The following is an 11,857-nucleotide window of genomic DNA, read 5'->3' as shown; positions in this document are numbered from 1 at the left end:
GGCATTTTATTTGCTTTAACCTTGTTAAGTTTTTGACTTTTTAGTTTACCGTGTTTTGAACACCCATTTTTTTAAATTTCTTGTTTGTCACTTTTTTTTACAAAATGATACCATTATTATTTAAATTGTTTGAAAATGCATGGAAGCATAGTCTGCACCAATTGAAAAAAACTGCGCACTTATTTTAACTTAAAAAAAAATAGAGGAAAACACAGCAAATATCGACAAAAGAAAAAAATATAATGTAAAAAAGGAAATGTCACATAAAACCCAGAAATCTCTAAATAATATTTATGTGTACATCTTTCAATGTGCAAAAAAAACATTGAAAAAGAGTTTATCCATCGAATAATTCAACTTTGCAAAATTGAACTCTTTTTAACTGTGTTGAACAAATTAGTTCTTGTATGTTGAAAACGTAATTTTTGTTCGTTTTTATCATCTTTTAAAAATTTAAAATTTTATTTGATATTTTTGGTTGTTTCGTACAGCTTAAAAAACCTCGAGAATAATTTAAAAAAGTTGACTGCAGCTTCATTGGGAAATTTTTAAAAACTTTTTCAAGTGGTAAATAAAGTTAACCTTGATAGCAAAGTAGGCAACCTTCTATTTGAACAAATTTGGCAGTGGTTAATTAAAAAAAGATATAATGCAGCGGTATAAATGAATAAATTGAAGTTTTAAGGCATTTATTCACACGAATGGACTACATTTTCAATAAAAGAATTTTCGTAATAATATAATTCAGGACACTAGATTTTTCAGAATGAATTGTACATTTAAAAAAAATGTATGTTAGTTGATAATGTCAAAATTCAGTCAAATTATGGCGTACAGTTTCGCAAATTTAAAGGAATTCTCATTCCCATTTATTTATTCTCAATACAGAAAAAAATGGTAATATTCATCAGGAAATTGTGACAGATTTTGTGGCAAAAAAAATGTAATATAACATCAGAAAATGATGAATTTTCATCAGTTTCTGGTGAATATTTATCAGGTTCACATTTTTACACATTTTTTAGGTAATATTACTCAAAAAGAGGTTATATTCAATCTACCAAGTTTTTAACATTCCAAAATTCAACGTTTTTTTTTGCTGTGAAACAGCAAACAATTTAAGAATCATTACTGTAAAGCTTTTGAAAAGAAGGCATCAAATGTCTAATTTTTTTATGCTCCCTTTTTTTACTGCAACATAATTTTGACGATCCATCCCATTAATTAAAAAGCTTTTTGACACTTGTGCTCTTTATTGGTATTATTTGTTAAAAGTGGTATTTTTTTACAGTATTTAGAATAAGGTTACATTTTAAACAAGTATTTATAGTTAAGGAATATCCAGCTTTCAGAAAAATAGTATTAAAAATTCAAGTCAAATACTGCATGTATGAAAAAATAAAAATAAGCCAGTGTGAGTTATTATTGTACAATTCTATATGAATTCTTCGAATTGGAAAATGCAGTTTTGAGTTCCAACAGGCACAGAATTTAACTTTTTTGGTGCAAAGTAATGAAAATAAAAAAAAAACATTTTTTTAATTATAACTGTGACTCCACAGAATCATATATATTCACATATTAGAAGTGCATTAAGGGTTTACATACATGTAAATCGGCAAAAATGTCAGAGGTTGGCATGAGCACACACTTAATTTTATTCAAAATCTGTTTTCAGGGCATTAAAATATACATTTTCAACTTTTAACAAATCAAATTTGAAGACATTTGGTTGTATCTTTGCCGAGATATAGGTATTTGAAGTAAGCAGTTTCAAAAAACGGGTGCCACGATATCTCAACACTGCTTCGACCAAATCGGCTCAAAATTTTGGTGAAGACTCGCTAAATCGGCTCCGTGTGCATGACAAAGGCTGATTTTCAAAAAGTTTATTTTAAAAAATGTTAAAAATATTTTTAAGTTTTTCATATTAGAAATCGTCAGTTTTTGATTTTTTTTTTTTTTAAAGCAAAATTTAAAAATCGGGCTTCGTCATGCACACGGGATGTGTCTTGAGAGTCTTCATCCCAAATTTCAGCTAATTCGGTCCATCACATCTCGAGATATCATGGCACCCATAAATCAACTCTGTGTTTAGAGAAAAACGCATACAAATTTTGACAGTTCGCTTTGCCCATGGCAAAATTTTAAACTTAAATCGTCTGTCACTCACTTTAATCATGGAATATCTTCATGAAACTTTCAGGAGTGATTGGAAATCATCTTTTTAGTGGAAGTATCAATTTTGCCGTAATATGAAATTTTGAGATTTTCTACATGTATGTAACCCCTTAAATAACTGCAATGCACTTCTTTCTGTCAATTTGTCAATAATTTTATTTAATAACATAAAATTCCAAGTCCAGTGAATTATCAGGAATTTGCAAAATTTAGCTCTTGACTCCCAGGATCTCTAGAAGCTCCACCCTTTAGTACTGATGTCAGTTGTTAATTCTTAATAAATTTTAATCTGAAAATATATTACAATTTAAATAAGAAATATAAAGAATATTGTTTTTTTAACTAACATATCTTTCTATCTTCTTGTTTCAGCTTCAAAATGAACTCCTGAACTTCTAAATGGTTAATCACAACAACTCCGACTCATCAACGATCCCGGCACAAAACTAAACTAAAATCTAGCAACTCCAGTGCAAAACTACTCCTCAACAGTTCCACAACAAAAAAGGAAAAAAAAACCCAAAAAATACAAAACCAAGTGTGTTGACTGGAAAAACTGCTACCATCCTCCGCTTGAGCTGCAAATGGCTTGTGGGTGGTGATTCAGCCAGAAGTGCTCACTTTCTCTAGTTTTGTTAGCAAACCCGGGTGAAAGAATCGCTAAAAATATTCACGTTTTCATCCGCGCTAACACGTAGAATTTGTACTAAACAGTTCCACAGTTGGTCGCTGTTGTAACGAAAACTGCCGCGCCAAAGTACAGTAAAACGAGTGTATTTTTACGTGGCAACTGGTGAATCTCACATGTGAAAAATGTTTGTTCTAAAATGAAGCAAAAAGTGAGCTAAATCGGAAGTCATCATCAGACAACAAGAGAGAAAAAAACCCCTGGTGTTCATTATGTTCAGTGTGTAATGTTGAGTGGAATAGTTTTCTGAAAACCACACAGAGAACGAATTCCTGAATGGAATTCCAGAGTCTGCTGCTGTGAAAAGCTTTCCCGAAGAAAGAAAGTCATCATTTTCCCCAATGGGGAGGAAGGATTAAAATGAATGTGCAGATGAAAGTTTAAGTGAAAAAGTTTCCTACTTTTGATCGTACTTCTTGCTGTTGCTGCTGGTGACTGGATCTGAGTCCTGGGGAAAAAAGGCAAACGACTTTTCCTCTGAAGTAAATGTGTATATGTTAATCATTTTTCTATTGCAATTCCACCACCAGACGGTCGGTCGCTCTCCGGTGAATCAGAAACAGCAAAACTGGGTGGAAAATAAAAGTCCTGCCCAGAAACACTCCAGCTTCTGCTGGCAGCAGAACTCGGTGCATTTTTAATCATCTGGGTAAACATCATAAATATAGACAGCGTTTTTCCCAACCCCCGCTGACTTGAGCCCAAAAGTGTCCTGGAAGGGTTCTCCGGAAGCAACTGTGAGCGAGAACACAACACCCACCAGTGCGGGAGTGCAAAACTATAAAAGAAGAACCGTTTTGTGCTAAAGGGATTAGAGCTTCGGGTTGGAAGTCCTTGTTCTGGTACGGGAGGAGCCAGCGCCACCCAAAGTCGCTGGAGCAACTCATTAAATAAGGAACGAGGTAAGTTGATAAGAGCATCACCGCTCAGCAGCAATGAAGCAAAAGAAAAAGTTGGTTTGATTGTTTTATGGGGGAGCTTTTGGAAGGCAGACAAAGCGTTTTGGGTTAAATTTTCAAATGGGATTCTCCATGAAGAATGCAAATGGACGTTTTTGATGTTTTAGTACCTAAGACAATAAGATATGTAAAGATTTTTTATGTTCTCTTCCTTTTTTAAGTTTTAATCAAATACCAAGCCACAAAAACACATCGAATATAATTTAATTGTACAAATACTCCAAAATATTACTGCATTTAATTAGAAACTGGCATTTATATTTTCAATAATGTTTTACCCTGGCCCTAGTCATGGTTAAAAACCAAAGAACAATTGATTTTTATTTAATGAGTATCACACAATAAAAGCCTAAAACAAAAATTTGCAAAATATAAAAAAAATGTAAAAAAATGTTTTTCTTTAAATTTTTCTGCAGTTTTTTTTTACTATTTTCTAAAACCATTTTTAACGTTGAATTGGGAGAATTTTGTAGCCTATTTAGGCCGTTGCAAATATAAAGTTTATGTCGCCCCTCCCTTCAAAATCGGTACGAAAAATCAAAGGAAATTTTTTTTTTTTTCAAAAAACTTCAAAATTTTAAAGGAAATAGAAGTCAAACCAACTGAAAACAATTAGAATTGCATTTTTCTGCGTTTGAAATCAGATTTAGCATGTCTAAGATCGATCAAAAATATTTTATTTTTTTGTAAAATTTCAATGTACAGCAACGCAAAAAGTATTTTTTCGACGAAAAAAAATTTCACTACAATTCAAAATATGTTTAAACCGGTAGAAACACGCTGAAAAAATATCAAAGATGGAAATGTGTTTTTTTTTTGAAAATCCTTCGTGAAACTACTTTTTTTGTCATTCTCTAACGATGAAACGGCCTACTTTTCTACTAAAAAAAAATGTAATCGACAAGTAATACTTTTCGATACAAGAGTTGAAAAGTTCTACAACTTGATTTTTTCAGCACTTTTCGTATTTATTCTACTCGGTGAACCTCGTTGGTTAGACTCGTGGCTGAACTAATGCTGAATAAATCTACCTTTTGCAACTTGTTGCATAAACAACTATGCACATTGTAATATTTTTCCATTGATTGCTATTCGGTTTTATTGAAATTTTGTAACTAAATTATTTCGCAATAAAAACACCCATCAAATAAGTAAACAAAATCACTTTTATTTCTATTACAATTTCTTAAAATGTTAGAAAAGTTTAAAATGTAAAAAAAATTGCATCTGATTTAAAACGAAATTTTTGTTTAATTTTCATCATCCTCAATATGTTTATATTTAATGATAAGTGTTTCAAGTGATTTTCGGTTTCGGCAATATTGGAGAGATTCAGCAAAATTTAGAAAAAATATTTATTGTGTATTGAGTTTATATTTTCGCATATCATTAATACTCTTCTATCCACTTTATCTGAATAATCGAGCAAAACGAGTATTTAAAATATACAATCAACATTAATCCTTTGCAAAAAAATAAATTCATAATTCCAATTGCAAATTAAATTATTCGTCGGAAAATATTTTAGAAATTTTGTTTGACAATTGTTTTGATTTTTCCCTGAACACAATTTTTTTCACCATCCTATACTTTATCTTTTTAAGTCCCCTGAAATAAATCAAAATTATTCGAAAATTGAAAAAGTGTAATTTGCGAAATTTTTGTGATGAACAGTCATATTTAAACCTGGATTTATGTCTCCGTGTACCTATTTTTTGGAAACATCCTAATCATTAGTTGTTCAGATTTTCGAATATCAACATGCGCTCTTTTTTTATCAGCAAGCAAAATTGTATTGAGAATTCAATGCAAAAATGACTTCTTTTGACATATACAGAAAATTGACAAATTGACAAATAAAGAAAGGTCGATTTCTGGAAACTTTAAAAAATATAACTTCCCTTAGTCCAAAGTAAGCTGAATCTAACTGTAACTGAGTTTTATTTAGGGAAAAGTTAAGAAATCTTCATAAAGGCAAAATATTATATCTTTATCGTTTGAAAAAAGATTAATTCGCATAAATACAATAAATAAAACCAAAAACATATATTTTTTTTGAAGTTTGGCCTAAAAAATCAGGGAGCAAATAACTTAAAAAAAACTTTCTGATTTCAAACAAAATAAAAATGCAATCGACTACAAACTGTTAATGATGCATTTTCCTGTGTAGATAATCATTTTTCGCATCATTGAACCAGTTTTAAATATTTTGATGTTTGGAAAATTGAGAAAAAAAATACTGCAAAAAGATATTTATCTTCAAACAATGATTTTTTGAAAACTATTTACAGATTTGAAAAGAAAGAAATTAAGTTATTTCAATCAATACAATTCAAAAGTTCCTATATCAGCCAAAAGCTTTTTTTAGATTTCCTTCATTTTAGCATTAAATTACAAAAAAAAAAATCCATTTGTTAAACAGTTTTGTTCAAAAAAGTTTTCAATCAATTTATTTAAATTTATTAATATCAGCAAAACCAAAAAAATGCAGTTATTTTATTCATGAGCTTTTTATGCAATTTATGCCCTAAAAAAAACAATTTGACAAAAAATAAAAAGTTATATTTCACGGTCTGGTCAAGGTCGACGGGTGGTTTAATGAAAATTTAAAAAAAGGTATTTTTCAATAAAATGCACTTGTATTCATTGACCTTTTATTCATTTTTTTTGGTGAACGAACTTAATTTTTTTTTAATTTTATTTGTGGATGAAGTGGAACTATAATTACAATTCGTCACAAAAGAATCCTTCTATAAATTTTGGTCTGCTGAATAAGATGTTACGCACTCAGATTCGTAGCCCAAATGTCATGAGTTCAAATTCTGAATTTAGTTGCTAAGTGCGAAAAAAGTTTGACGCCTAACTCATAATGTAACTACTGCATTTTGTTTTAAGAAATAACATCCAGAGTTTTTCAAAGGGTCTACAAACTATTGTGGTTCATATGTTTGTAGGACATTTTCAAAAAAAATCAATGTTATATATACCAAAAGATGCGCAAGGATCTGGCCTACACGCCAATGATGTTGAAAATAAACGCTTCAGTGGCCAAAATGCCTCAATAGTGTCATTTTTGAAAAAAAATCTTTTTTTACTGGTTAAATCCTATTTAAAATTCAAATGCAAAGCGCCAGCTTCATTTCTTGGATTTGGTCTTAGTTTGCCCACCATAACAAACCCTTGAATGCCCGCCAAAAAAGTCATTTTTGTTACATCCTAGTGTAGACATGTATTTTTGGTATCTTTACAGCTTTTTTACCTTTGTTGGAACGTTCTATAACTCAATTTCAAAATGTTTGAAGACAATCACATTATAAAAAATGAAATTGTTTCTTTATAATAGATTTTTCAACAAGATTTTTGCAATACACTCATTAAAACGGAACTGGGATTTCATTTTTAAATGTGATTTCTCATTGAAACAAATATAACGAAGAAAATAGTGGTTTCCCTTAGAGTTTCTAAAAATGGTCTTCTGTTAGTTTTCAGGCTTGAAATTACCATCATTCAAGCTCAGATAAGAAGAAAGAGTTATGTGTGTGTGTGTGTGTGTGCGGAAAAGCTTCAAACCGATATCCTGTGGCCTAGTTTTCGGACGCACCCCTTCCTTCTTCGAACGTGTAGATTTATAACGGAGATAAATTAGTTTTTCCCAGTGAGCGGTGAGTAGGAAAAGTTGAATCATAACTAAAGACACACACACACACTCATACACTCTATTCTGTGAAAACTGTGAAAAGTGGAGCACATCCAAAATAGCCCGGTGCTAGATGTTTTACGGGCAGATTTTAAAACCCGATTGGTTATGAAGAGCTGGTGAAGAGCTAAACGAGCGGCACTTAATTATGGTTGAGTAAATTGGTTGAACGGAGCTGGGTCAGTAAAGTTATCTTTTTCAGGGTGATTTCTATTTATATGCATGGTGATTGTTTCAAAAGTTGTATTGATGTCAAAAACTTTGAAAATGTCTTAAATAGTTTTATTTACCACAATTTTATTAGAAATTTCGATCGTTTATTAATCACTTATGTTGCTTAGAGACTGCCAACAATCGCCCCGAGCTGACTCACAGCTGATTAAATTCTGCCGAATTGGCATGAATCACATAAGCATCAACTCCACAACCCCTGCGCAGCCTTCAATGTGCCGACACAGGGCCTCTCCTCATTCGCCAAAATGGTCATAAATTTTGTTTACCCACAAGAGTTCGGCCTGCGGCGGCAGCGTCGGCCCTTCCAGACCAAAAATTCCCGGAAAACGTCTCCCATAAATCGATTCGCACTTCAGTTGAAACTCACCGACGACCTCCGAGACTGATATATCCATTTCCCGTTCGCGCGCAGAGAGTTTGAGGAAGGGAAAACAAATGCACTGCTGTTTGCCTGCAGAACGTTCTATATTTATTATGAAACCGATATCGTCGTGGAAAGCCAAACAAATCAGCCCCAAGTTAGGCAGTGACAACCGACTTTATTCTGTTTTTTTTCCAATCCCTCGCTCCGAAATTTAGCCTGCGAGTGTTCTAAATCGCCGGAAATTTGATTTCTGCCACCACGGCAAGGACTCGACTTGAGGAGTCGGGACGACCTTCCCCCGCGTAACTCTGGAACATTTGGAGGAGGGCAAAAAGAAAATAAATAGTGCATTGGATTTCCGGGAAATTGAATTACACTCCTTACACTCCTGCTTCTTGTGCTATCTACCGGGGGTTGGCGAAAATCCAAGGCGGGTTCTAATCTGGGTAATCGATCTTACGGGGGGAAGAACCGCGCCAGACTTTGGCCGAAAGAGGAGAAATCGCCACCACCCACGCTACCTTCCCAAGTCCTCAGGAAAAGGTTGATTTGTGCTAAATTCAATTCTTCTGTGGAATGCAAAGGATTTTGAGGTCTTATCGCGGAGCGATTTGAACCAGGTGTAATGGGTTTGCCGAGCAAAAGTCATTATCTGGGAGGAGGTTTTGCGCTACAAAGTAGGTTAGACGAAGTTTTACCCAGCTGATATCGCTGAGCGATAATCGGTAAGCTTAAAGTCAAATAATGTCTGAAAACTGCTTTAAGAAAGTTCAACAAAACCATGAATTCAGTTCAGTTTATGCAAATACTGATCCTTATGCCAGTCTGTCAACTGTCAATTAACATTCCCAAACGGTGAACAACCCCCGACTGCAACTATGCAGCTAATTATCGTTCCCATAATCATAATGCCAGCATGCCTCCATTATTATCCCATCACTTAGACGAAATTGAATGAACAAAATGATTTATTCACTGATACCACCAGCATTGACCACCACCAGACCCATCAGACATTCCTGGAAAGACGCCAGGTCCAGGTTGCATACAATGCAGACGTACAGTACACCGCAATCGGACCAGGCTGCCGCGCCAAATCGTCATCAATTAGAAATGCAATCGATTGGAAACGATGTGATAATCACAGAGGTTAATGTTCCGCTCTGGTCAAACGCCCACCCCGAGCTGGATTTTCTGGAACGTGCGGAAATTATGCTTTGCAGTGGTTGTCGATTTAAATTCCTGTGGCTCATATTTTAGTTGCTGTTATATAAAATTATCTTGGCATCATCTTTTAAAAAATATTTCAATTTTAAGAATATTTTCTTAAAATTCCAAACATGTAAGGATATTTTTTTATTCCCTTTTTATTACTTAAGCATGAAAAATGTTTCTAAAATTTAAATCAACCTGTAAAATATTTGAATTACAAAATTTTTAAAACTTTTATCATCTGAACCTTGTTTCGGCTGATTAAAATGTTTGGTTTGTTGTTTTTAAATTTTGAAATGCTTTGAGATAACAATTGAAAACAATTTTAATATAACATTTAAAATATAATTTGCAATCAAGAAATTTTAATATTAAATTTTTCTTAAGTGCATCGATTTCAAATTTCAACCATTATTGGGTACAACTTTTTCATTTTTCAAATTATAATTCTTTGTTTACCTCTGAAAAAAAAAACAAATAGCAGGTGAGATAATAAGCTATTAGTCTTTTCAAAATGTTAGCTATAGTCAAAATTTCACTAAACTATATCATGATTGCAAATTAAATTTTACATCGAAAAGTAATTTAAAAAAATGAATGTGATTTTCAATATTTTTTTAAAGAAAAATCTTAGTTTTGCCAAAACAAAAACATCCGTCTTGCACTAACGACAGTTGAAAATGTTGGTCCTTTGCAACATTTCAAAAAATGAAAAAAAAAAACTAGTTGGGTAATGTTTGATGAAAACCTTCATAAAAATATTGTTTTTTTTCGCGTAGGGTAGGGTAGTCATCAATGAGACATTTTTGGTTTTCAAACATCAACGATTTTTGTTTTTTTTTTCATTAGCATGTTTTGAAGAGCTTTTTGTTGCATTTTCTTTCTCTTAATTTGTTCTAACATTGACCAAAATATGAGATCGATCTGACGTCTACAGCCAGAGTTATTCAACTGTCTCATTGTAGACGCACTTGGCAAGAACAATGAGACAGCTGGGGAACAATGAGACACTCTACAAAAATCAATACTTTTCTAGTAAAGGGTAATTCTCCGCCAACTCACACAGCAGTTGCCCCGACCCCTCTTCGATTTGCGTGAAACTTTGGCCTAAGGGGTAACTTTTGTCCCTGATCACAAATCCGAGGTCCGTTTTTTGATATCTCGTGACGGAGGGCGGTACGACCCCTTCCATTTTTGAACATGCGAAAAAAGAGGTGTTTTTCAATAATTTGCAGCCTGAAACGGTGATGAGATAGAAATTTGGTGTCAAAGGGACTTTTTTTATGGCGTACTCAGAATTCCGAAAAAACGTATTTTTCATCGAAAAAAACACTTAATTTTTTTTTAAATTCTCTCATTTTCCGTTACTCGACTGTAAATTTTTTTTGAAACATGTCATTTTATGGGAAATTTTATGTACTTTTCGAATCTACATTGTCCCAGAAGGGTCATTTTTTCATTTAGAACAAAATTTTTCATTTTAAAATTTCGTGTTTTTTCTAACTTTGCAGGGTTATTTTTTAGAGTGTAACAATGTTCTACAATGTTGTAGAGCAGACAATCACGATTTTACGAAAAAAAGTTATGAAAAAGTTGGTCGTCATCGATCATGGCCATTCATGGTCACCCGCGACAGACACGGACGACGAAACAAAGAGAAACGCAAAAAGTAACTTTTTCAAAACTTTTTTTCGTAGAATCGCGATAACTCGTGATATTTACAAGCAAACCCCTTATGTCTATATATAAAAAAATTTGTTATTGTCTGCTCTACAACTTTGTAGAACATTGTTACACTCTAAAAAATAACCCTGCAAAGTTAGAAGAACACGAAATTTTAAAATGAAAAATTTTGTTCTAAACGAAAAAATGACCCTTCTGGGTCAAATGACATGTTCCAAAAAATTTTACAGTCGAGTAACGGAAAATGAGAGAATTTTTAAAACTTTCTTAGTGTTTTTTTCGATGAAAAATACGTTTTTTCGGAATTCTGAGTACGCCATCAAATCGGGCGTCTAATTTTACATAAAAGTCCCTTTGACACCAAATTTCTATCTCATCACCGTTTCAGGCTGCAAATTATTGAAAAACACCTCTTTTTTCGCATGTTGAAAAATGGAAGGGGTCGTACCGCCCCTCCGTCACGAGAAATCAAAAAACGGACCTCGGATTCGTGATCAGGGACAAAAGTTCCCCCTTAGGACAAAGTTTCACGCAAATCGAAGAGGGGTCGGGGCAACTTTTCCCGATTTCGTGTGAGTTGGTAGAGAATTACCCATATAAAATTTTGATTTTTTAAAGTACCACATTTTTAATACCTAAAGTTAAACTATTTGCAATTTGAATATCAAACGACGCAAAATGTTGTTACATTTTCACTGAATTACAGTTTTATATGTAAAAAACATTTTTTTTTTAAACTAATACCCTAAACCTTATTTCATCACATAATACCGTATTTTTTAAAACTAATATTTTTGTCAATTACAATATGGGCATCAAACCACATAATTTTTTTATGA

General features: G+C 32.8%; 1 protein-coding gene across 1 annotated transcript in view; it reads left to right on the top strand.

Moving 5' to 3' along the window:
• Positions 1-3,109: 3,109 nt before the first annotated feature.
• The window catches only part of LOC120428792 (uncharacterized), a 244,909-nt gene continuing 236,161 nt past the window's right edge, over positions 3,110-11,857 (top strand). Inside the window, exon 1 of the mRNA XM_052707394.1 lies at positions 3,110-3,771. The gene's annotated coding sequence lies outside the window, so the exon portion shown is untranslated. The remainder of the gene's footprint in view (positions 3,772-11,857) is intronic.

The sequence above is a fragment of the Culex pipiens genome, chromosome 2 (genome assembly GCF_016801865.2).
Source record: "Culex pipiens pallens isolate TS chromosome 2, TS_CPP_V2, whole genome shotgun sequence".
Classification (NCBI taxonomy): Eukaryota; Metazoa; Arthropoda; class Insecta; order Diptera; family Culicidae; genus Culex; species Culex pipiens.
Note: the sequence above shows the minus strand (reverse complement) of the source record. Positions and strands in the feature narration are given on the sequence as shown.